This window comes from Lethenteron reissneri, chromosome 42 (assembly GCF_015708825.2).
Source record: "Lethenteron reissneri isolate LAM-NWPU_2019-01 chromosome 42, ASM1570882v1, whole genome shotgun sequence".
NCBI classification, from domain to species: Eukaryota; Metazoa; Chordata; class Hyperoartia; order Petromyzontiformes; family Petromyzontidae; genus Lethenteron; species Lethenteron reissneri.
Genome location: NC_083820.1, coordinates 2,755,747 through 2,783,695, shown reverse-complemented (window position 1 = coordinate 2,783,695; position 27,949 = coordinate 2,755,747). Strand labels below are relative to the sequence as shown.

Genomic DNA, 27,949 nt, shown 5'->3' with positions numbered 1-27,949 from the left:
GCGTTCGTCTGCATCTGTGCACGTGAATGGAGCAAACACACTGGTTTGTGTGTACGTGTGTGTGTGTGTGTTATGCGTGCGCGCGTTTATGATGTACACATTTCTTGGAGCCCAGGCTGAATACATTTTGTTATTACATGGCCCATCGGTGAATCTAATTGAGTACGGCTGCAATAAACATTCACTCTTTTGTGCTATATTCCGCAGTACTTCTGTGAGAATGCAATTTAAACGTGCGCCTGAACCTTCCCTTGAAAGACTCCCAAGGAACACGATCGCTGAAATGTGTGTTGGGTCTTTTAATTATTCCAACATTTTGGCATGTTTTTCCTAATGTTTTTAGTTTTTGCGCCGTACTGTAGGCTCCATTCCGCAGTGTTTGAACTGAAGAGTCTGTGTTATTCGACTATAAATGCCCTGTCTGAGCTCATTGTCACTTCTTTAGCATTTCCAAGTTGTTTTGTGTGTGTGTGTGGCTCCTCTGCCTCATCACCGGCTCCATCTGCCACGCTCCCTGTCCGTGGCCTGTCAATCAGACGCGGCCACTGAAGCCCTCCTCCATCTTCCCCGCTGCTGCACAGACAAAGATCCCCCTGTTCGGGCGGGAGCTCCGCTAAGCGAGCTTCTCTGCAGGGCTAGCATAGCAAATGAATCCGCCACGTACGGTGCGAAGGAAGTTCAAGACACGTGACACACACACAGACACAAATGTCGTCGTGTGACCAGCACCGTGCCTGCTGCCTATCTAACCCAGTGATGATGTTCGGACACTTCTTTATTTCAGGCTGAGTCAATTTAGGAGAGGCTCAGGGCAGGCTCAGGCGACGCGCGCCACTGAAACTCTCCACGGCTGTAAATCGAACTCAGGCTCGCCAGCATCGTGGCTTCGCGCCGTGCCGACCCTTGTAATGTCACAATACCTCTCTCCCCTTCCAATCCACTACGGCTCACCGCTTCGCACAACCGCCACGGGCAGACAGCCTTGGGGAATCGATCGCGCGAGCAGGCAAGGCAGAGAGAGAGAGAGGGCCGCTGAAGAGAGAGGGGTGGAAAAAAAACCGTACACCCAAAGACAGCTTATTGGCCAGCACAGAAATAGCACCATATCTCTCTGCTTTTATCAAGGTAACCCAAGGGCCATGGCTGACGTCACATATTTGGGTTTACAAACCCAGACATACTCCCCCCCCCCCCAAGCACGACTCCCTCCTGTAACCTCCAGCCTGTAACCCCCCCCCCCTCTCTCTCCCTCCGTCTGCCCTCCCTCTGTCTCTCCCAGTTCCCCTACCCGATCCTGCACCCACCTCACACTCGTGTTTCCCCATCCCCCACAACTTTCCTCATTATGTGGTCATTACATATCTCTGCGTCTGCATTGTAATCCCCAGAGCAAACATCGGCGGCTGATTTACAATACAGTAATGCCACGAGGGGAAAATGTTCAACTTTTGTCCTTTACATTCAATTTGGTGTCGTGTTCTGATGGGTTTTTCGAACGATCGGCTAGCACGGTTAAACACGAGGCGAGATGTTAACTCCCTCGCCCGGTATACAGGAGGTTGTGGGTTCAATTCCAGAACCTGCCGCCTGCTGTGTATTTCGAGTCTGCGTGTTCCGTGGTCGCGTGGATTATTCTCCGGCCCCTCCGCCTTTTCCCATTCCACGTTTAGAATCAACATCACGCGTTTCGAGTATTTGGCTGCTTTGAATTTGCACGTGATGAGCCACTTCGTTGAGCTATCATTTGTGGCTTCTGGCAAAGAGCTATATGGGTCAGTGGGCCGTACCTGGTAAAAAAAAATGTTTGGTGTAATAGTTAAAATAGGCTGAGTTCAGCTCCAGTGAAATATTTGCCTGTGGAAGAACCCTCGAAAGCACAGATCCGAAGCTCTTGCGTTCAGGAGGCAACCGGATGGACCATGCATGCATTTGCTGTAAGAGGATACAAAGCGTTTACAATAAACCATCGTTCTTTTTGGAGGGGTGAAATGCTGTTTAGCGACACGACACACATTTCGCATTGTTTCAGTTACTTTCATTAAATATTAAATCGCCCTAATCCCGCGCCTTACTATTTGGCACATTGTTGATGAAACAGCTGGTGATGGATTAAACGCGCTCGTGTGTGTGTGTGCGCGCGCGAAGGCAAATGCGCACATAATGCGGTATTGCTCACTGTTATTGTAATACCCCTTATCGGGCCTGTAGCCATGTCGAGGCCCAGGGGGGAGTCACCGTCTCCCTGCTAAAACCCACTGATACCCCTACCCCCCCACGCAAAAAAAAATGAAAATTCTAATTGTGACAAAGTCAAAGTTCTTTCAGGATGCATTGTCTTGCTGCCTACGTACAATGCCCAACTGCCCCCATCAGCTGGCTACAGGGACTCCTGCCCCATGAAGACAACATGAATGTCCTCCATCTGACCGTACAGATTGAACTGCCGAGCCGTTCGCGAGCACCTCCTTTAAAGGGTAGCGTGGCACACACGGGGATCATGTAATGTAACGACATCGCTGTAGTCATTTAAGAATCACTATTTATATTCCATTACGCCTATTCACTTTGCTCAAGATGCATCTTTTGTCGACGTATGCAAACGTTATTCGACTCATTTGCCTGTCTTTCATGGAGACAATTCAGTTAAACGTTCACTTTGTGCAGTAGACTGTATAGAGTACACACACCACGATGGTCAAAATGCGTGTGCGTTCACACAATAGGTGGCATGCATTATGAGAGATATGCTGTAAATACGCAAAGACAAGTTTTGGAATACCCCCCCCCCCGCCCGCAGAGCATGGATGCAATGTTGACCCAAACGCGAAAGCAAAATATACGCTCGGCATGGAATGCCACTAAAATGGTCATTAGCCTCAAGTAAAGTGTAAACACTCGTTTGGACCATAAAATGTGCACACAAAAAAACACATTCAGGGCTAGTTTAACTGTGAGATGCTGCGTACAGCATCACCTCTGCAATGCAAGTGCCACTTGTCAGCGTTTGCTTGTATTGCCTAAAGGATGAGATGCAAGGTTGGATTTGTTGATTGGTAGATGAATGAATTAGTTTTTATTTTACGTTATCCATCATCATTATCTCACAAAACAGTTCTGAAACATTTCGATTTAAAGCTTTCGTGACTGCAGGGATTCATCTTCTTGGTTCTTTCGGTAAAGTCACGTAGAAAGAAAATAATAAAATAATTCTCACGACGTTTCGGCCACAATGCAAGCAGCCGTCTTCAGGTGGAGAACAGGTCTGTCGAGAGACAGAGTTCTCCACCTGAAGACGGCTGCTTGCGTTGTGGCCGAAACGTCGTGAGAATTATTTTATTATTTTCTTTTATTATTTTCCTTCTACGTGACTTTACCGAAAGAACCAAGAAGATGAGTTCTGAAACACACACCAAAGATAAACACAAAACACAACAAAGATCTCACATGTAGCCTACGTCGACTTGCTGAGGCAAAATTGTTGTAACTGAGCAACTATTCTTTGGGTTTTTCGGTAAAGTCACGTAGATAAGTGATCTATATGAATTCCTGCAGTCACGAAAGCTTTAAGTTAAGATTTAACTGAGCACATATTAAGGCATGTTTTAAATTTTACCAGGTGAAGCCTACTGGGCTACATATATGGCTCTTTTTCAGAAGCGATCTGGCCACAAATGATAGCTCAACGAAGTGGCTTATCGCGTGGAAATATATAGCAGCCAAAATACTCTGAACACGTGTTGATTCTAAATGTGGAGGGGAAAACCGGAGGACCTAGAGAAAAATCCAAGTGACCACGGGGAGAGAACATGCAAACTCCAAATATACAGCAGGCGTCAGGGTCGAACTCACGACCTCCTGTACACCAAGCGAGGTAGTTAACATCTCGCGACCCCGACACTACCAGGCATTACGCACGAAGGGAAGGTGTGGCTACCTTTCTTTCCCCTGGGCCACCCCAGGGCTTCCCATTAGATGGCTCAGGGAAAGCCCAGGGGCAGTTCAGATATGACCCGTCCAATGACGGTAATTGAACTCGGTTTGCTTGTGTTCAATTACTGCGGTAGGACCGTAGCGCAGAACGCTGACCACTGCCCCTCAGCCCCAGACGTTCACACGCACTCTCTCATGCAAACGTAACATTGTCTGGATAAACACTCTGTCCAGTGTTCTATTTATACGGAAATTTGATAGGCCGTTAATAAATCCGAACATGTTACTTATGTACAGTAGTTTTACACACGTATCTGCACAAGTATATTATTTCAAGGCAGTCCAATTCTTGAGCAAGTGTTTTACCAGTCATTGACTTCATAGCCAGCAATACAATGAGTAGAGTACAGCAGATTGCCGGGTGGTAAAGTGTGGGCGCGTTTCCACCTCTTCCATCTCATGCTGGGGGGGGGGGGGGGTCAGAGCGGAGAAGAAGGCCAACCCTTCTCTTTAAAAAGGAGGACGCCCTGCTGTCCACACGGTGTGTGTGTGTGGACAGCAGGGCGCAGTCTGACTGTGGAGCCAGCACGAGTACGGTTACTGCCTAAGGGTTACAGATGTTGCAGAGATTATGATTTAATGCCCGAAGCTGAAGGATGAGGAAATTATTACACAAATGAGGTCACGGTTTTTTTTTGGTAACCCGAAGGCAAGAGACTTATCACCCGTTGCACAAACAGATGCGGTCAATATTTGTTTCATAAGACCTTCATGAAAAGATAACGCACAGCGTATCGTTAATTCTCGATCACGAAAGTGTGTACTGGGCATTTCAACCGTAAGATTCACCTCCATTTTGTTTTATATTGACCAAGTGCACACACGTGCACAGATAGACACGTTGCACAACATGAAGCAAACGTAGGAAATATTATTTGGTTTATTCGTTAAAGTCACGTAGATAGAAAAAAACACTTGTATTGAACTAATTGGTAGGCAAGAAAAACAATCAGTGCATAAATATACTGTATCCACACATTCCTGTAGAGTACAAGGTCGCATATCCGACCGTTACGTCACATATCTGACCTGGTGGAGTACTTTCGTCAAAACAAAAGAACCACTTTTAAAAATTTGAATTCATCCTCATGGACACATGCGGGAGACCCGGAGGACAGATTCCAAATTTCAACGCATGATCACGAGACTCTGGGTTTGGGGATTTATGTCACCACGGAGCCCCATAAATATGCATTTTTAAAAAATCACCTAATTTTCTCAGGCCAAATACAGGGTGAGGCGGCAGACATTTTATACATGTCAACATTGTAGACTTATTCACGATTGGCAAAAAATCACAATAATTTTTTCATTTTCATTTTTGTAATCACTCAGAACGTATATGTAATATGGGATAGTCTAATGCCATGTATGGTGATTGTACAAACTGCTACAGTTGCTGTATCATCGTATGATGTATTCCACAGACTATACGAAGTAATGTAGTACATGACCAGTAGACGTTTTGGACTTCCTATCCCAAAGGCATTTAGCACGTAAAAGCACATACATATACACGCATGTACAATCTTTACAAAAACACTAATTTTGATCGTGTGCAAGTTTGTGCTTTTGTCGGTGTCATTTGCCGACCTGCTCCTACTCTACATTTGTGAAAAAAGAGCTTCAGAGCTCATCGTATTCCTCCTTCAATCTAAATAAAGATTATGATTCTGCGCGTAAGCTGATCAATCGATCGATGGGATATTAAAATGGCTTAGTGTTTTTCAGAAATGACTTTGCAAGGACGTAAGCATTCCTGTAAGGGTCCGCGTGTCTCTGTGAAGCATTATTGCTGGTTGCGTGGCACCTGGGAAACGGGGTTAAAATGCCCTTGACTTTCAGTCTCCTTCGGCTTCTTACACCGATGGCACGTGGCAAAGCAAGGTAACTGCGGCCTTGTATTTGTACGACTACGTTCATTCTTACTATACATACAGTACAACATAAAAATATTCAAGATAGCCCCTGGGCATAACAGATGAAAAAATTGCAAGCGTAAATGCTATCCAGTCACTATAATCCAGCGGCCTCACATGACAAGTCACGACCTCTGCCACCGAAATGGAGCGGCACAAGGGTTATTTCTTCACTGGTCACGTGATGCTGTTGACGCTCCATTAATAGTTGTGTTCGCCTTCATATCCCAGGTGTGTTCGCGCGGTGGGTCGCTCCTGAACTTCCAACAATGCTGCCTGCTGTGGAAGATCACCAGAATGGACAAACGTGTTGGGAGGAACCTGTGAAATCTGGGCTGCAATTGCCCACTTCTGTTTAACTCAAGGAGAATCTTGACCGTGCCCCTTTTTAAGACACGCTTTGATTTTCTGTACGCACACATTCATTCCGGTATGTATGTACGTATGCCGTGTGTACATCTTTTATATCTACGTATTTAATTCACCACCGCTCAGTTGTCACAATCTCAGCTAGAGACGTCTCACCTGGGAAGGGAGTCCGTCATTCTTTGTGTCGGGTGCAGTCTATTCCTCATTCGTGGTCGCGTGGATGGTGAGATTAACGTGACGGCCCCGGCAATGTATTGTGAATACATTACAACACTTGGGGGGGGGGAGCATAATTAGTAAAATAAATAAGGAATCCAATCACAGTTTTAAACGGTAATGGATACTAACAAGTTTGGCTCCGTGCTTTCAATTCTTGGAAAAGAGTGCATTGGAAAAGCCGCTATAAATGTTGAGTTGGCCTGCAGCTGACCCAGATTTTCACGCGAGCAACCATTATTTTCAAGTCTGGCATCGACTGTCTTACATTATCGCACGCGGGGCTTTGTAAACTTTGTTTTCCCTGGCACGTGTTTCGATTCCAATGTGTACCTGGCACAGTGGCTGCCAGCAGCATTTTGATCGCGTAATTGTTGGTAAATTTATCAATGTTATTTTAAGGATCTGCTCGCACAGGTACAGGGTTTATGCATCGCCGTGCACTGAATGATATTTCCATAGCTATAACCATGGGTTGCAATGTTCCCGAAGGCCAAGGGTGTCAAGAAATGCTATAGCCACAAATCCCTTGGGGAAGGCTGATAGCCTGAGGGTCTGCATCTGGAGCTGTCTCACCCCGTGGGTTATTTTTCTGAGTGGATCAGTAAATTTGTCTTCATGGTCAGAACACTGGGAATGATGCGACTTTCCTTTTGACGCGTGGCAGAGAAGGCTCTTTCAAATCACTCAATTTGTTACAGTTTAACTAAACACATAGGCAGAGCAGCTGAGACCAGTGGATACACAGGGAGAAGGTAATGACATGTCATTAATAAAAAAATGTATATTTATTTTATATAAATATTTTAAATAAATAAATCCCTCGTTCTGCATCATCTGCGTTGATCGACGTATGTTTGTGCAGAGGTTGCTTTGTGGCTCAATGGGTTTATGTCCAAATAAATGTGCTGAGACTACACCAGCAATACCACATTTAAGGTATTAATGCAATTATTATTTGGTTTAACCAGAATTGAGGGTAAATGTATCTGGCCAGGCGGCACAGCGGGCTGCGAACTCACACTCTGGTCAAGAGTCAATTTAGCCAATCAAATATTCAAGCCCCAACACAAAAATGTGGAATTTCCATGAATTGGCCCCGTGGTCACCAACAGAGATAACCGACCGCTCCACCGCGCTCCTCTGAGGCGCGGGACTCTTTGACTTCTGAATGCATGGGCCCTGCACAAAATCAATGGCTATAAAAAGGAATGCTTTTTAAAACTGCTGTTTTTAAATTGGTTACATTCTACTCCCAGAATGCCAGAATGTTCAGAGAATGCACAGGGACAGAGTGAAATTATTGCTTCTGCAGCTAAAGGTGTGGACTCTGAACACCTAAATGAAATATGCTGTTTGTCACCCTATGCCCAGGCTGTAGATGTGGGCACAAAATTATATTTACTCGTCTAGGAACGCTCACATGCAGACATGCAAACTGGACATGTGCCTGGGGTGATCAGTTCAGTGAGTGACGTGCGATATATATTTATATCCTAGAATTTGGCCTGCATACTGCATAAGAAAAAGCAAATTACTGAAAAATTTAATGTGCATTATAAATGTAACCAACCACAACCAAAAGACATTCTTGGCAGGGAGGTATGCAGTGTGTCCGCAACATTACATGCTAATCTGCTCATTTGTTAGCAGCGTCATTTAAATTTGCTTTATATAACCTGCTCACTACCTTACACCCCAACCCCGCCCCCCTAAAAAAACACAATACATGCAATACTTTAGTTGAATCTACAAGCGTGCAATTTACCAAACGGTTTATATTACCAGAGGCGGAGCTGAATTGAAGAGTCGTCAACGTTTCATCCGACCGAGTAACTCCTCTTGTCAGGAATATGCAGGTTAGCATTTCGAGCAAGAGCGCAGACGCTGTCTCTGAAGGGGGTTGACCGTCAAAAGTCGTCCTCCCCTTCGCTGGATGTTGCCACGGGATCTAATTTACTCCACACTGCATGCCCATCATCCCGCATTCTGGACGGCAGCTCATTTTCCATCAATAGAAGCATATTAACACTTCATTTCCATATTAAAAAGCTGCAGCCCCGGTGAGTGTGGTTTTTTTTGTGCCATTGGTTGGGGCGGGCTTACGATAGAGAGAGAGAGAGGGGACGCTTAGAGAACGGGGAGTGCGAGGAGATGCCACGGACGAAAAGAAGCAGCGCTTGGGGAGGTGGGGTGGGTGGTTGGGTTTGGGAGAGGGAGCCTGCGTGAGCGAGTGGAGCATTAATCTACCATCTGCTGTGGGCTGTCACGGCCGGGGCAGTCAGGAGGAGCCACTCCGCACACTTGTCATCCATCACCGGCCAGAGTTAATGAAATGAAAGGGTACATTATGGGGCGACAATAGGGGAGAAGCGGCGGGGCTGGGGTTGCGGCGGCGGCGAAGCGGACGAATGCCGTGGATGCGGGGAGGCTAAGACAGTTGCCACGGGCATAATGAGGCTTTCAGCCGCGTACCCACACGACGGGCATGAGGTCAGGCAGCCTGCCTCCTGCTGATTGCCCCCAAACTGTGGCACGGGAAGAAAAAAAACACCCCAGTGAAATGTGCCAATGGTAAAGACAGCATCGAGCCAGGCTCTCTGTCATGGCACAAACATCATTCATTATTTATAATATAAAAATTCACCACTCTCGCCTTCATGATTTTAATACGGTTATTCGTGTATATATTAAACTTTCGATTACACACAAAACGCAGGATTTCGAAGAATTCATCAAAGGTGTATCTTGTTTTTGTTTCAGCAGAAATCACAACGAATGGCCCTCGAGTCGTTATACGCCTTCTCCCTTGTCCGATATGGCTATCGATTTTCGGCTGATTGTCGCTCAAAATATTGTCCTGTGGTTCTGTTCATCGCTCTCATTTCTCTCTCCTCTCCCAGCCCATGCCGCCGCCACTGGAGCCTCAACATCCGCTGCATCCTTGACAAGCACGCGGAGCACACTCGCTTCACTCCAATCCAGCTGAAGTCTGCCGACCTTACTCTAAGAAGTCAGCCTTCAACTACCAAGTGCATATTTTGCATGAAGCTCTATTTCTCCTGTCTTTCATGAAGCTGGCATACAGACCCCCCCTCCCTCCCCGTCTACCCCTCTTGTCCCCCATCCCTTCTCTCTTTGCTGCCATCTCATCCAAGCATAACTCTCCTCTGGGGATGCCCCAGACATCTGTGCTTGTAAAGCTGCTCATTTAAATTGAGTTTCCAGCGGAAATGCGCAGCGTCTGTGCAATGAAGCTGCCTACTTTACTTAACCCCGAATACGGTTGCAAAAAAAATGACTTTGTATTCTTTACTTTAATATAAGGCGACATTTATAGATATCTTCAACATTTAAATTTCCGTTGCGCTGAACTGAACGTATTGTATTTAATCCGGTCAATGCGCACTGAGAATGGCAATGTGTGTACGAAATATAGGTTACTGCAGTTGTGTATGTAGTATGACATTATTTTAATTGCGGGTGATTTGAAATTGTCGGATTTTGGGATGATAATTGTACGCAATTTTTTTTTATATTGCCGACATTTGTTAGACGTCCGCTTTACGTGCAGGCGGTACCACTGTTTAATTCCCCGATATCCGTGCAATAACAGGCGCAAAGCTATCCACGCCACCCAAACTGTAGAGGAGTAGAGGGAGAGAGAATGTGTGCTGTGTGTGCATTTTGACCACCAGAACACACTGCCACAAAAGCATCTCCGAGCAATTTTACCCACACGTGTCTACATGTGCTTTGCAGCAGTGTGGATAGTGCAGCTTGCTTTTTTGGGTGTTGCTGTTATTCTGCAATGTTTTCCTTAAAGCACCCACGCTCTCAATAACGACAAAAATGTCCTATTTAAAATGTCCTATTAAAATGTTCAAAGGGATACGGTTGTTGCTTCGCAGCTTCTGCATCTCATTGTATTTCCATTCGTTAAAATAACACATTGTAAATGATTACGGGGAGGGGTGTGTGATGCAAATAGGAGGCGATAAAAAGACAATTATTTATTTTCGGTAAAGGTCATTGCATAGAAGGCCGGTTTAGCATCATAAAAGGAGACAACTATATGGTTTACGACTGCCGGCCTAATTTTGCATGCATTCCATTTATATTGAGATCATTAATATTAAATACAGTGTGCATATAATACAACTGCCGCTCGTCATATGTCTCCGCGACGGCAAAACAAGAGCCACTTGAATCTAAAAAGGCTGGGATAACGTCGCCCGAGTACCAACACAGTGTCATGATGGCACACGCGTGTGTAGGAAGAGCGCTCCTCTGCACCACCGCGAACGCGATGCATCTATCGCACCGAATTAAAGTCAGGCGCTCGCATTCGAAAACTAAAAAATGATGTGCGAATTAAACATGCGCTCGCCTGCAAGTGGAATACAGCGATGTACAAGCAGGGTCGGTGGAACACCATTGCACGAGGCACCCAGCAATTATGATTTATTAACGGTACAGCACAGCAAGTAGGTTTATTACCAATTAGTAGGATCGCTCTTAGCGACCGAAATTGGTTCAACGAAACCGGTCGTTTAACGAGTATAGTAAATACACGTTCAAGGCTTAATTAGCTCGGATGGCATTGCAAGTTACCCCTTTTCGCCGACAAAACGTACTTTGTAATATTTAAACAATGGATATTAATACATACAGATATTAACAACATTATTAACACATTGTATTATAAAGAAACGTGGCTAATCAATGCATGAATTCATATTTACTGTACCTACAACAGCCCGTCATTGACAGGGGAATGGTCGGTAAGCGAACACATTGGGCTCTATGGAGGCACTACACTACTATACACTACACTATACACTACTATACACTACACTATACACTACTATACACTACATTATACACTACACTATACACTACACTATACACTACACTATACACTACACTATACACTACACTATACACTACAATATACACTACTATACACTACTATACACTACTATACACTACACATTGGGCTGTATGGAGGCCCGTCGTTAAGCGATTAGTCGTTAACAGGGGTGGCCGTGAACAGAGGTTCTCCTGCCAAATCTGAAGTCTAACTCCTTATATGAGTGGGTTTATCCAAATACTCAATGCTTAATCATCATCATCATCATTCCATTTTCAGTTCACTCACCAACATAAGCATTTCACCAGAGCATCCAATGCGTGTTTTACTAATGGTAAACACGATCCAACTAGACAATAAATGTTGATCACACTCAACTAGGTGGCTATAATAAATATAATCTTGATTTGAAGCTTTCGTGACTGCAGGAATCCATACTCTTTGGTTCTTTCGGTAAAGTCACGTAGGTAGAAAAATAAAATATTTTTTTTTCATTTTATTTCATTTTTCTACCTACGTGACTTTACCGAAAGAACCAAAGAGTATAATAATAATAATAACAATGCCAATTATCTATCCAGCAAAGCTTCAAAGAGCCGTGAGACTGTCCAGGAGAGGCGCCATAGGGATGCTGGGTAATGTCACGAACGAGCGCTTTGGCATATTGGAGGAAATCAGAGTTACCGGAGAATACCGTGTGCGTGAATGGCACGAGATGCACAGATATTGGAACTCACACCAAAATGCCTTTCAATGTTTGGACAAAGAAGGTAAAGGTACTGTCGTTGGATATCTAGACCATTATCGATGCACCCACTGCTGGAGTAATTCTTTAAACACTAATGTTTGGGTACACCGATTTCCTTTTTTAGCCATGCATGTGAATGCTGCCGTAGATTGCTCAATCAAGCAATGCCGTGACATAATCTTAGTTCTTTCGGTAAAGTCACGTAGGTAAACAATGAAATTAATAAAAATAAAAAAATAAAATCACGACGTTTCGGAGGCAACACAAGTCTCTGTCATCAGGTGGGACCGTCACAGCCATTTCATGTTTTACCTACGTGACTTTACCGAAAGAACTAAGAGTATGAATCCTTGCAGTCACGAAAGCTTCAAATCTAGAATTAATGCCGTGACACTCTTCACCATTGTGAGCCCTGAGCCGGTACTGAAAATTTCACATCCACACGACACGTGCCAGTCTATTCGTACGGCAACCGCTGTTCACTTTTCACTCAGTGGTACTTCATGTATCAACCCTGGAGGGATGCTGGGCTCCGCTGTCCACTAACAGAGCGATTTGAACTCGCAAACCGTCCAACCGCGACTCCTCTCGTTGGACGCGACAGTGCCGTGTGGACATTGTCGACATTGACGCTCTAAATCTCATTAAAAGAGCGTAGCGAAGAAAACGGTTATAGCCATTGTTTACAAGAAGAATGAGAGGGGGGTGAATAGTGAGTGGGCTCGCCCACGGAGCCAGCTTGCCTGGTATCCGCGGTTCAATGTCCATGCAACTTCTATGGGGAATTAAAAGCTGTGTTGCTGTGGTAAAGTGTACATTACATTTATTAGGAAGCCACTGGACCTGTACAATTATATATCCAGGTTGAAAACGAATTTCATTAGGACTGCTTTGTGTTTAGTTTGTTGTCCCCCACCCCTGCACCTCCAATTATCACAGTTGGCGGCGTACGGTGCGAAAGAAGTTAAACATACATATGTAGTGTACTAATTCAGAGACACTAGTAGGAGGCACTCTCTCTTGTTTATTCCGGCCTTCACAGCCATTGGGGATAACTACACACCGGGTCAAGACAGCCAACACGCTGCCAGACCCACAGCTTGAAGAGGGCTAAGACCGCAACGACGGCAACACGACGAGTTCCCCTCCAGATCGCAGCAGCCCCGACTGTGAGTCAGAGCTCGCCTTTTATTCTCCCCAGCGTGGCCAGGCTCCACCCTCGACCCCGCATCCCTCTGGATCCCCCAGAAGGCTCCGGGCCTCGCCCACAGGTCCAACTGGTAGAACGGGCTGCTACCTCCAATCCCATTGTCTACCAATCTCCCGGCGACACGCGCTACAGCGACTCAATCAATGCCACTACACATACATACATACAAACACCATGTGGCATAATTCATGAGGAAAGCTATTCGGTGCCCGAGTCAGAGTGCATATCCAATGCTATATTGTTATGGATTTTTATTTACATACAACATAAATGTGTATTTGTAGAGCATCTAAACGGAATATTATACACCTGAAAATGGGCTACCGGTTAAAATGGGGAGGTTACGACCGGATTACGAATGGGAGACGTGGAAGGGAGAGATGGGGCGAGAGGAGGAAGCACCATGACTAATAAATAATCTCTCACACATTTCTGGCAAGTTGGTTGGCAAGAGAGGCGATCGGCACATGCAGGTGGCCGTGCGTACATCTCAGTGCACGTGGTGTTGTGACATCGCACTCGACGTTACATCGCTGAGCAAAACACGGTTTTAATTTTCTCTTGGTCAACAAAAAAGTCCAGTTGATATCCTGCTCAAATGGGACATTGCTATTAGGCGAAGTGCATCTCGAGTTCACAGCGCTTAGGCAGTGGTGGGAATTCTAGGAATTGGTATCGATTCTAGGAATTCAATGGTGAATCGAGGGTAGAGATTGTAGGGATTGCCAAGTTCCATTGTGTGGTCGTATTGAAGAGGGAAAATTGGAGAGAAAATAAAACTTGCAAAGGAATGACCATTATCCTTCGTATGGTACAGCTATGGACTTTTAAATCTATATTGAAAACTAATTTCTTTAGAACTTATTTTTTTCATGAGAAATAAGAATAGGTTTTACTCTTTCTGGCAATAAAACATAATTATGAATGGGTGTTACTCTTTCTTTCTATAAAACAGGTGGTAAGATGTTCAAACACTAAATAGATACATTTTGAAAGGAATCAGGTCTGGATCAACCACTTGTGGTGAACATACGAAGAAACGTGCTCTGATAATTATATATTCATTGTCTTAAAAACTGATTGACCTACACCAGCATGTGTGTTTGCATGTTCACCACAAATACGGGTGGTTAATGCAGACATGATTCCTTGCAAAGGGCATCTATTCTGATGTTTTCCCCTTTTTTTCTGGCAACAAAACAGGTGTTAAGATGTTAAAACACCAAACTGAAACCTTTTACAAGGAATCATGTCTGCATTAACCATAAAGCTTGTGGTCAGAATGCAAACAAAAAAATACTCTGATAATATATGCATTGTCCTTGAAACTGATTGGTCCACACCAGAGACAGCTTTCTCTTGAGCCTCGTCTCAAACGATGTTAAGGACAATGCATATATTAGGCCAGAAAGGGTATAACCTATTCTTATATTTCATACTTTTATACTGGCAAAAAGGTCCCGTGATATTGTTTCCATTTTCTACGTTTCATTTGTTTAGGTGCCAACGTCCTTCGAACACTACCAACCTCAACCCAGCCCAGCCACCGCATCTGTCGATCTGCTGTCCGTCAAGCAATTGCGCTTGTCCACAACCCATTCGAATCGCTATTTAAACTGGCCCACTGGCTGTCATACTTTCCCACACCTCGGATAAGCACGGCTGGCTACGTGCGGTGCAAAAGAAGTTCAACGTACGTACATAATATACACAATGCCGCCAAGTTAATGCTTGTTGACACAAATGTGGAATGCAGCCAGCAGGTCACGTATGTTTATGAAACTTGTCCGACGAACTCAAAACAAGTACATGGGTGTAATTCATCATCAGAGTCGGCAACATCATCCTCATCACCATCACCGTGATCGGACAAAGTCTCTGCTGGGCTCTGTATCATCACAGAAGGGCATCGTGTTACCACAGCGTGAGCATCACTGTAATTTATCCGCCACAGTGTTGTGCAATAAATCCATTACATTGTCACTGGCTTCATATGAAGTGGGACTGAAACAATAGACAACTGACATTATCATAACATTCTCAACCATGATTTATTGTGTACACGCAGTGCACATTTTCTGGACGGTAAGATGTGAGGAAGGATTGAGCCCTTGCCTTAGTCTGAAATGAAGTGTAAGCTGTGGATATCTTACTGAAATGATCTAGGCAAATGCAAAGTAATACTTCCATCCTCAATGTTTGTAAGTCAGTTACTGTTGCCATATTTCATGAGTTATATCGAGCAGTGTTTAGACACACATTAGACACGTATTTACAATTCCAGAACTCCCTACAACATTTCACATTGTGGAATTGCCCAGAAGTGACATCAAAGGACTTCGTCATATATTCTTCAGGGTCTATCTTAAACATCATTAGACTGCACGCTCATCATTTTTCCAGCACTGGCTGGAATGCAAACTTTGTGATCTGCTATAAGAGCACTTTCCATGGCGTTGTAAAATATTATTCCAGAATTTTCTCTCCAACATAAACATGTTAAAGTGACAATGAATACATTATAGCTGTGGTACAATGTAGCAGCAGTGAAGAACTGATGTACGCGGAGACGGGGAATACTATAAGGGCTGTTGCCGTTAATTAAAACACTCTCACACACTCGGCATCCTACACTCACACCAGTGTAGGTTCACTCTCTCTCGGTCCTTTACCCCGGACACTGAATACTATTTGGGTCCTACCCTCGGCTACCCCTTGGGCTCTCTCACTCGTCTGCCCGGAGCGGGGGTTCTGCCAACACCGACGAGGAGGGAGAGACCCCTTGCAGCCGATCCTTACCCTGGCTCCCCACGGCTACCCCTCCTTCGTCACGGGGGGGGGGGTCCCTTTAAGAACCCCATGGGCGGCTCCTCCCCCCAGCTCGGACCCGCCCTTGTTCCTGAAGATGCCTCTTGCACCACCCGTGACGTCATCCTTGACTGTCAACCCGCTCGCACCTCCTTCTGTTCGATAGGGGCCGTCCATAAATGACGTCACGCTATTTTGTCACACAACGTCACAAAAAGTCAGACCCCCCCCCCCACAAATATGACGTTACAAAGCTCTGCCCCCCCCCCGCCCCCCAATAAAATCAAACATGCTTCAAATCGCTTTAAACTATTGTCATTGTTGTGCGTATTTAATGTGGCGCTGCACTCTGATGTTGTAGGAGAAAACCTTTATTAAAAAGTATATTTAATTAAGCAGAACGTGTTGTCTATATTTATTTAAAGTTGCGCATTTTGATGTGACGTCACATTTCTCAAACCCCCCCCCCTCACACATCGTCACAAATGTCTGCCCCCCCCCCCAGGTGCGTGACGTCATTTATGGACGGCCCCTTACTCACCATACTCCTCTATATAAGTAATCTTGGCCCGCTTACTATAGTGCCGTCACTTAATGAGAACTTGAGAACGGCTGATATAACACACAGTAAGTCCATTATGGCTTGATTTGCTTAGCCTTAGGACAGTGATGAAGGCAAGTTCACAATGTGCCCCAAAGCAATTTGTGCTGCCAGTTGCATTATTGCCCTACTTTCCCCGCATACGTGATTAACATAATTCAATTGTGGCAAGATTTAGAAAGCTTGCCAATACAACTGCGGAGCAAACAGCAAAGCAGATGCTTTTTGGCGTCAACGTGGAGATTAGTCAATTCACGAGAACGTAGCAGTGCAGCGTCATAACCCTTTTATTGTGTCATTGACATGCATAACGCTGCGGAATATTCTTCAACTTATAAGTTACATGTTTATACAATTCTACACGACAGTAATACAGATAGTCTATATGTATTCTCTAATTATACGCCCATGTATTCGAATGATAAAAACGTAATGCATCTACAATACACTATTGACATCACGACCACATATAATACTTCCCCCATCAATATATTTTTCAAAATCTGCTGCGACTACGACGATCAATATCGCAGCTGGTATGACTGCTCATGACAAGATATCTTGGATATTTTTTTGCTTAACACGATGAACCAAGGTTTCCAATATTTTCCTTGAAAATGACAGAATGCCGAGCGCTCACCTAGCTAAGCCGAGGGTAATAATGTATCGTTGCAGAGTTGTATGTATGCATGTTGAACTTCTTTTGCACCGTACATAGCCAACCGTGCTAATCGGAGGTGTGGGAAAAGGACAACAGACTAAACACAAACATCAGTTATTAAGGCAATTAGCTTTCAAATGAGAAAGTCTTATTAATCTAGCATGACACAATGTGGGTGTGGTTCGTAAGGTCCCCATTGTTACTATTTTTAAATCCTTTATATTAAGTTCACTTGCTTGCTTGCTTGCGCGCTTATGACCGTGCAAATATTTCGGTCGTTTTTAACCCACTTCCCGTGATCCAATCGAGCTGACATTTTGCACACAGACTCGTTGTGCGTGACAATTAATGTTTGTGAATTTTTTTTTCCAAAATTGTACACTTTTTAGGACTAAAATATTATATTTAATTACCAATTGCTTAATGGTGCCATGCAATCATCTGACCCATAGGTGGCAGCCATCTCAAGCCAGAGGACGAGAGGACTCGAGCTGCCACGCATATAAAGGATTTAGAGTGAAAAACTTTGTTTTTACTGGTTATACTTATTATATTACCAGCTAAGGCCCACTGAGCTCTGTAGCTCTTTTTTTCCAGAAACGACCTGGCCATCACAAATGAGAGCTCAACGTCGTGGATTATCGCCGTGTGGAAATGTATCGCAGCAGCCAACTACCCTGATCGCACACTTGATTGTAAAGCGCAGTGCGCGCAATTCAGAGACAAGCCTCAGAAGTTAGGCCACGGATTAAACTGTTCATTAACCAGACCAGGTCGACGAAACCACTTTCCCCTCCATCTAACCCCCATCAGACCCTGCAAAACCAACGAAATAATCGATATTTTCTAAGCTTTCGTGACTGCAGGAATTACTCTTTGGTTATTTCGGTAAAGTCGCGTAGAAATAAAATAAATAAAATCAAATACTAATAGAATACGATTTTTCGATTGCTACTCAAGCAACCATCATCAGGTACAAATGAATGAGAAAACAAACATAGCAAACTTGAAAATAGAATGCAATACAACACAGAGAGTCGGCCAACAAAACAGTCAACACCCCACCTGGTTGATTACGTTCTTCCAAAAATTGCTAAATTTGAGAGAGAGACAAAACATAGACACGGAGACACACAGACAGACACACAAGCAAAGAGAGACTTAAGGCCTCGACACAGAGACGTTGTCTTTCTGTGTGCCTATGTGTGTGTCTCTCTCTGTTTATCTCTGTGTGAGTTACCGAAGGAACCAAAGAGTAATCGATATTTATAAGGCCCTTGTTAAAACCCAATGGCACATTGTTACCTCAATTCTATCCTTATTCTGTTTTCCCACCCCTCCAAGACCACGCATGTTTGAGCGAATCCCATGTCCATTTTAAATCAGCGCCGTCCTATTTAAAACATGATTATAATAGGATTCATAATTGGTTTAAGGTGGGCTACGTCGTGGGTGTCGCAAACCCTCATCCACCCAACACAGGAATTAATAAAAGTGTCACGTGGATGGCGATGAGGAGCGCATGCCTGTTGCTTCTGTTGGAAACCAAAAATAGGTACGATTCATTTTGAGTACAACTACGCACTTGTACTTACAGTCTTCAACATGCTGTCCGTGCTGTCTGTTGCCAATGGACTCTTTGAAGTGGTTTGCAGGGTCGGCGAGAGATGAGATCACGAACCGTTTGAAATATATTCGCGTGAGATGTGGGGTGATAAAACATTTTTTTTTTGTAATAGTTCCTTGTACATATTATTTCAATTGTTTTTTTTTTGCCTTTTAATTTTCAATTGCTCATTCCCCCCACACTGGGCTGGGGTTTGTGTGGTTCGCCTTGAGGTTGGAACACAGGACTCCCTTTGCAAGCGACACATTCGTCTGAATGAGCTTCTCACCTGCTTTTTAAATAAACTTCACGTGTGTGGTTGGTGACACTTTAGCTCGGATGCAATGAAAGGTTGGTAACCCCCGCCCTCTCCTTGAGCATTGAACCGATTGATGCCAGCGTGCAACAGCTGCAACCTTTTCCGTTATTACGGCTGCAAGTGTGTAATTTAAGTGCCCTCTAATTGCATATCCTTTATCTTTACACTTAATTAGTATTCTTTGTTTGCCAATGAAAAAAACGATGATTACAGATGTGGCTGCGCGTGCGTGTGTGAGTTGGGGAGCGGTGGCGTGGCGGTTCGCTCGCTGCACAACGACACGAGTTCGATTCCCACTCACGGCCAACATCAGTGACGATCATCTAGGTCGACTCAGCCTCAAATGAGAACCTAGTATGTGTGTAAACATCGCCACTAGGGAGACAAAGGTGACCGGGTGTGTTACTGGCCACCCACCCCCTCGTGTGCCGTATCGTCCTTCATATGTGCTCGCTAACAGCACTTGCCCCAACAGTCTGTTAAGGCTATACGGGGGATCTTTATCTGTGCGCATAATGAAAGCCGCATCGTTGCTTTCGGGAAAGTGCGCTGGGTTGTTCTTTGCAATCGTAACAAAAAAACTCATCCTAGGTAAAGTTTGGCTGCATTTGCCCGCTTGGATTAGGTTCTTGCAGTTCACATTGCAAAATGTACCATACGTGTCAGCTAGAAGCGAGGTGGCAGGATACAAATTGGCTGTAAAGTTAAAGCACCAGCACACGTGAATGCAATCATATCATGAAGGGAAGCCGTGTCGGCAGTCGTCAGTTCAACGGCGGAATTATACATTGCATTGGCCCGGTCGTATCTGAAGCAAAAATGCAAATGCACGCTATCTGCAAGTCAACATTAAAGACTTTGTGACATGTCACACAAATAGACCACTGTGTGCTGTTGTCATAGCCTAAACCACAAATATGGAAATGATCCACCGCTAAATTGTAACACATCCCTGCGTAAATACCAACTGCCAAATCTTTATGGCAAAAAAGAAACACGTGCTTGACCTCAATTTGCCTCTGCGTGGTTAAACGGAGGGCCATGTGATTGGCATGAACCTGCATGAAGGCGGCACTTACAGCAGAGTTAATTGTGACTTTTCGTGTGATTTGCATAACTTTATAATGTAAAAGTTACGTAACAGGTACCGTGGGGTGCTTAATTAATTTAAGCGGTGATGCATCTGTGCTTTCCTATTAATATGTTGAAATTAAATAACCGTCAGATTGAGTTTAGGCAGAATTATGCTGTAAAGAAAGTAAACATAATTGTGTGCACTATTTGATTCCGTGTAGTGTAATCGTGAATTTGAAGTAATCATATCCTAAACATGCAACATTTAGTTTCAGCGAGCACCAATAAAAGAAAATACAATTTTACGTCTCTAACAAATGGGACTTGTGTAGGAATATTTCCCCGTAGCATTTTTAAACAACCAACATCTGGACCAAATATGTCTCATCAGTCGAGTCTGGCCTGCAAACAGCGCAGCAGTTACAGGCTTCACTGCTGATGAGACGTGGAAGTCAAAATCGATCCAACATTTTCAGGCTCAACAAATATTGATGGGAATCGTTGGTCTACAGGGCTCATAGGATAATGAATCTAAATGTTTAATTGTATTTTTACTTGTTGAAACATACCCTTGTCTGCTTATCTAACTACATTACAGGCAGACCACGCCGAACGCAGAGGTTACGTTCCTGGAAAATGGCGTGTCAGACAAGATCGCGTTAGACAAATAATATACCTTATGGGAATAATAGGGTTGCGTTCCTGGGGTCCGACATCATCACACCCGCCCTATTTGTTTAACTAATTCCACGAGATGTCCGCCCTTGTTATTGCACTAAATTATTCTGATTCGCTCTCCATGTTTTGTGTGTGTACCGTACAATCTTTATTTTTCAATTTCACCTCAACACAAGAAAAACCCATTACTGTTCCCACACCATGGCACTCACGCCCAATGCTCGCCCCCTGACACCGAATTCTCAGGCCCAACGCTCGCCCTCGCTGTCAATTGAACATTAATGATTTTGCCATTTAGGCGTCCGTGTGACTAACGTCTTCAACGATTGGACGGCTAGATGCGTGCGGCAATATGTGAATGTGCCCGTGGCACGCGTTGAATGTTGCATTATCACACGCAAAAACACATATGGTAAGTTATTCGCTCTCACGGTCAACTCATTCACCGCCTTCCAACGGATGCAGCACTTTAACGGCACGACTATACCGACCAGGAGATGAGAATATTAGCAGCCAAGCCCCGCGTGTTCTGGAAAAGAGATCTCATTCGGAAACACCGTGAGGAGCCGAAACATGTGTTAGATTGAAGCCGCGTTGGGCAGGGTTTCCCTGCAATTGAAATATTTGAAACAGAATAACAACACAAGGTGAAGAGTTTGACATATATCCAAAATACGAGGCCCATTTATTGTAGTGTGGCTTGAGCAGTAGTGAAATGTTTAAGCACTTTATTTTGGTATTTCAAAAAGGCAAAGGTGCAGCCCTGCAATTACTCACGCATGTCACTGCTAGCGGAAGGGCCTCCGCATGAGAGAGAGATCTAGATAGCCCCTTTAGAGGGTCTTTTGGCCTACTCTTTCACACTGGCCAGATGTCCTAGAAGAGGTGGGAGTACTCACACTTTACCTGTGCGCGAACCATTTTACCTCGGCAATATCAAATGAGGCAGCGGTGCCTCGTAGAATTTTAACAACTTTTGTCAGCAAGCTGAGCATGCACGATTGCGCAATGAATATATTGGAATTTCCCTCGACACCTTTCCTCACCCACTCCACTGGGCAGTGCTCTGCATGCTGAATTACACATTTCAGAATCCGAATCTTTATTTAGACTGGAAGAATCCGATGAGCTATGAAGCTGTTTTTTTATCACGGATTTCCAGTCGGACAAGTGGAAAAAAGTTGTCTTCCCGCTCTCTTGTGTGCCATTCCACCATGTGAGGTAAATGGTTATAGTTCGGTCAGCTGCTGTGGTGGCCATATTTGTGACAATGAATAAGAACAACGCATGCAAACTGACATTAATGGTTGCGGTGGCTTCCCCTTGCCTTCTTGCAGTGGTCCTCTATAGGTGACACTATCATCTTCAAATGTCTCACATTGAAAACATTCTCCATTAGTTTGCTGATATATATGCCACAATAAATGCATATGATAGATGTGGCCAAGTAGCAAAACGATGTGTTCCATTTTTGTAATACTTTAACATTAAATCCCACGTTTGTGATGTATGATGCATGGTTCTCAAGGCACGGTGCAGACCAACAATGCCACGGCTGCCGCAATACGTGAAACAAGTTATCCGCGCAGACCTGCAAGCGGTCTATCGTAGACATTTGCTATAAATACGTGCGAATGTGCGTGGGGAGATGCGCAACCCCAAACAAAGAAACGTGTGACCCCCCCCCTCCACACCATTAAAGCTGTTCAGGACAGTTGTGTCTGTTTTCAGGATATTCCGGTGAAGTAGAGTCAAATCAATTGCACGGATAAACACGCCATTAACGTTAAGCATCTCATCCTCTGCCAATTAACCTTTGCCCTGAACCCCATTTGTTTAATCTTGCGTCCGTTTATTTATCTCACCTCATCTACACGATTATGAATGTGTTATGCAGTTATTACATTGACGTAGAAACATAGCCGAGTAAAAAGAGAGAAACGTCTACAGTGTGGCACTTTTGTAGAAGAGTTGACGGCATAACCTGAAGCGAGATGCGTGCCTTTATGCAGTGACGATGCACAATAAAGCAATTGTTTTTACGAGCAATTTTATAAATCTGTGCTATACAATTACTAAACACATTCCAAATGATATACATTTCGTCAGATTGACATTATTTTGACTTCAAGTATCAGACAGCATTGCATCTATTGTTGCTGTCGCTTGAGGACTAGGACCTAATTTGATGTGTATTGTCCAAAAACGTTGATTTTATTTTGATCATAAATGATTCCGTATTCTTGTGATCTGTGAACCTGCCTGTCCGTACCACTCTCATGACCCTCTCTCTACAATAAAAATAGTTTAACATCCGATCCCTCCATGGTCTCCTTTATGCTTTTCTACACATTGTATCACTGTGTTAATTATATAGAAAGATCTATACTATCACGAGTTTGAAAATGCTAAGTTGGTTGCAAAACAAACCCTGCCCTTTTGTTCCATGAAGATGTTTATTAGGCTGGCCTGAGAAACATCAACTTGCTGCACTTTAGGACCTAGTTTTGATTGCTGCCTATAGAACTCAAATCAAGCATCGAATTTGGTTCTGGCTCAGCGTTCTGACCACAACTTTAGCCCCTCGGACAGACATATGGAGTCAGACCCATGACGATATGTTTTTAGGAAAGAGACACGCCATCTAGACAGAGGCGAGGAGGTGATAAATACGAAAATAAGAACATAAAACACATGGATGGGGGCGTTACGGCAAGATAAAGCTCAGAGGCAGGTACTGGCACCAAAAATATGTAGACAGGCTTAGGCCTAACCGTACAGTGCACAGTCCCCACCACAGTAATCTGCCCTCCGCACTGCTAATATGCCGCATTAATCTTGTCTTATGAGTCTGTGTTTTGCCGGGCGACCGTCTCGGGCTCATGTTTAAAACAAATTATTAATCCCGGCTAATCTGGGCACCGCGCCGAGCCTTACTAAGCCAGCATGTTTGGAGCTGGAGAAACAGGATTAGGGCACGGGTAAGGCAAGCTGCACGGGTCCGATAGCCCTAATCCATAACTCCCCTGCAAACTCCACGCACGGCCCGCACCGAGGCTGCACCTGGTTTATGAGCTGCTCATGTCTATGCACCGACACCCCCCCCACCCCATGCGTGCAGAATAACAAGAAGGAATAGGGAGAAGAAGGGGGAAAAAAACAAAGTGTCTGGGGTACAGTAGAATGTGGGTAATGAACAAGGTGATGGGGGGAATGGTCCATGTCGCCAAGTCACTCTTACCCGCGGTCAATGTTTGCAAGTTTGATGACATCTTATGCTGTCTCTTCTGTCCTCCTTAACTTCTGCAGCCTTCTGGTGGCGAGATGTTAACTACCTCGCCTGGTATACAGATGGCCGTGGGTTCGATCCCGACCCCGACACCTGTTCTATTTGGAGTTTGCATGTTCGCCCCGTGATCGCGTTGATTTTTCTCCGGTTGTTCCCTCCACATTTAGAAATGTGCGTTTAGAGTATTTGGCTGCTATGAATGTCCACACGATAAGCCACTTCGTTGAGCTATCATTACCTGTGGCCATGTCGCTTCTGAAAAAGATTGATATAGCTCAGTGACCCTTACTGGGTCAAATTGATCAACTATAATCTATGTGGCTATGTGGGACATCAACTCAAAGCAATGTACTGTGCGTATACAGCCCTTCCTTTGTTGGTCCACTCTGAATAAGGGCCTCTACTCTCAGTTTTGGATATGATTTCACCACGCTGATCAGTGTGGGTTGATGAATTTGGGGAGTATATGTGTGGAGAGTAGCAGTACGGTACAACAGTGGCTTTTGCTGCTCTGACCTCTGCAGCCAACTATATAGCTCAGCAGCAGCCTATAACAACCTGCCATGCATGGTGGCCACCCATCTAAGCACTACCCAGGTCCAAAATCTGCTTAGCTTGATTTGACGAGATAGGGTGCACTCCGTATGGTTTGAGTCATAGGCAACACAAAACATGGTGGTCTTTTTTTAAAAGTATGTAACCATGTTCAAGACGTCTCCTATATGTATTCATTTAATGTATTTTATAATGTGTCAGTCAATTTATATGTATTTATTTTTATAATGGGGAATTGACTGCCTGTAGTTTCTATATGTAATTACAGCTGTTATTTTTACAGTTTAGTTATTCATTTTATTCTTTGGTTTTTTCGGTAAAGTCACGTATAAAAATAAAATAATAAATTAAATAATAGCATACGACGTTTCGATTGCAACACAAGCAATCATCATCAGGTATAATGAAATAGCGACATAGAATATAACCAGAAAACTATAGACAGACATATAAGCAGACAGATATCACCAAGATACATAGAGAGAGCAACCCAGGTACAGAGAGAGGTGATCGTCTCTGTGGGGTGGCCTTAAATAGACAGAGGGGGGCGGAGGCAGAGAGAGGGAGGGGGTAGGGAAAACATTTACATGTCAATGAGTACGAAGGGAGGGGAGTAAGGTAAGCAGGCTTAGAGGGAGACAGAACACACTAAATTAAATAACCTAGCAAAGTATCTAAATGTTATGTAAAACGACACAGAGAGTCGGTCTACACTCGTTTTGTATCGTTCTTAGGTTCGGCTCTGTCTGTGTGTCTCCGTTCCTCTTTTTTATGTTTTGTCTTTCTTTGGAATTTTCACACTTAAATTCTAACTTAGCAATCTTTGAAATACGTAATCGACCAGGCAATGCGTTAATTGTGTGTTGACCGACTCTCTGTGTCGTTTTACATAACATTTCGATACTTTGCTAGGTTATTTAATTTATTGTGTTCTGTCTCCCTCTAAGCCTGCTTACCTTACTCCCCTCCCTTCGTACTCATTGACATGTAAATGTTTTCCCTAACCCCTCCCTCTCTCTGCCTCCGCCCCCCTCTGTCTATTTAAGGCCACCCCACAGAGACGATCACCTCTCTCTGTACCTGGGTTGCTCTCTCTATGTATCTTGGTGATATCTGTCTGCTTATATGTCTGTCTATAGTTTTCTGGTTATATTCTATGTCGCTATTTCATTATACCTGATGATGATTGCTTGTGTTGCAATCGAAACGTCGTATGCTATTATTTAATTTATTATTTTATTTTTATACGTGACTTTACCGAAAAAACCAAAGAATAATTCCTGCAGTCACGAAAGCTCCAAAATTAAGATTATTCATTTTATTTTAAGCTGTAACTCATTCGCCATTTCATGGAATATGTCAAGCAGTCTTTAACTTTAATTTTCCAGCGCCGCGGTGGTGAGATGTTAACTCCATCGCCCCATATGCATGAAGGTTATGGGTTCGATCCCAACCCTGACAATGCTGGTATATTTGGAGTTTGCATGTTTTCTCCGTAGTCTCATGGATTTTTCTCTGGGCCCTCCGGTTTTTCCCTTCACATTTAGAAACATGCGTTTATGACTGCTATAAATTTCCACGCGATAAGCCACTTCGTTGGGTTATCGTTTGTGGTCAGGTCGCTTCTAAAAAAGAGCTGCATAGCTCATTGGGCCTTTCCTGGTAAAATATAAATAGTTTCGTTTGAGTAATGCAGATATATTCTCGATTTGAAGCTTTCGCAGGAATCTATACTCTCTGGTTCTTTCGGTAAAGTCACGTAGATAGAAAAAATAAAAAAATTAAACATGAAGTTTCGGTCGCAACACAAGCGTCCGTCTTCAGGTGAGAAAATGATCTGCTGTTGTGGCTTCATCGCATTCCAAAATCTTGAACAAACACAAGATCCAAGTTCGGTTCAATACAGTTCACAAAATCCGTGATTTAATCCCATCGGTGAAGGATGCGATTCTGAACATGCAATGTCCTGCCTGGTGTCTATAAGCTGAGTTGTGTCTGCGGCAGCAGTTACATTGGTGAAACAAAGCGACATGTCTCAGACCGGGTTCGCGAACACAACGGGGATTTGAAACACGGCAGAGCCAACACCTCAGCGGTGGCGGATCATTGTTTCAACGTTGTGGGCACACATGACATTGTTTTCTCCGAGACCAAGGTGCTCTGCAAACCCTCGGGCTACCATCAGAGATTTGTTCATGAAGCCATCCAGATATACAAACACAGACACAACTTTAATCGAGAAGATGGATTCATATTGAGCAATCATTGGAAGGACGTGATTAACCACGTCAAGTTTTAACTGCGATGATTTTTACACACCCACCCGTTTGTCTTGGTTTTCGGTTACTAATTCAAGCTCATTGACATGCTAAATTTCTGCAGCCCCACTCGTCCCTGCACGCCACAAACCCTCCCCCCCTCTCCCCCGTGAACTCCTGCAGCCACGACTCGAAACCCCCCCCCCTTTCCCCCCCCCCCCGTGCCTATATAACGCCACAACAGCAGGTCATTTTCTCGCCTGAAGACGGACGCTTGTGTTGCGACCGACACGTCGTGTTTTCTTTTGTTATTTTTTCTATCTACGTGACTTTACCGAAATAACCAGAGCGTATAATGCAGATATAAATTATAACGTCAAAATGTAAATATAGTAAAGTCACGTAGAAGGGAAGTAATAAAATAATAAAAATAAAACATAATAAAACAATTCTCACGACGTTTCGGCTACAACGCAAGCAGCCGTCTTCAGGTGAAGAATGAGACACTACCAAACTAGGAGCTTATATATAAGCTGCATTGGGGGTTGAAGAGCGCCTTAACAAAAAGAATGTGCATGTGAAGAGGGATTTAGCATATTCATGGAAAATGCGTAGGCGTTGGGCGGGGGGGTGTCAAAGTCATATTATGCCCATGCATTATGCAGGATCAGCAGCAACCAAGGGGGGTGCAGGGATTAGCAGTAACAAAGGAAAGGAATGTTAATGATATGTAGCTGCAGTTACTCAACAACCACGTAGAAAACTAAAGTATAAA

General features: G+C 44.1%; 1 long non-coding RNA gene across 1 annotated transcript in view; it reads left to right on the top strand.

Moving 5' to 3' along the window:
• The window catches only part of LOC133353096 (uncharacterized), a 39,064-nt gene extending 29,365 nt beyond the window's left edge, over positions 1–9,699 (top strand). Inside the window, exon 3 of the long non-coding RNA XR_009756332.1 lies at positions 9,398–9,699. This is a non-coding gene — a long non-coding RNA (uncharacterized LOC133353096). The remainder of the gene's footprint in view (positions 1–9,397) is intronic.
• Positions 9,700–27,949: the final 18,250 nt, after the last annotated feature.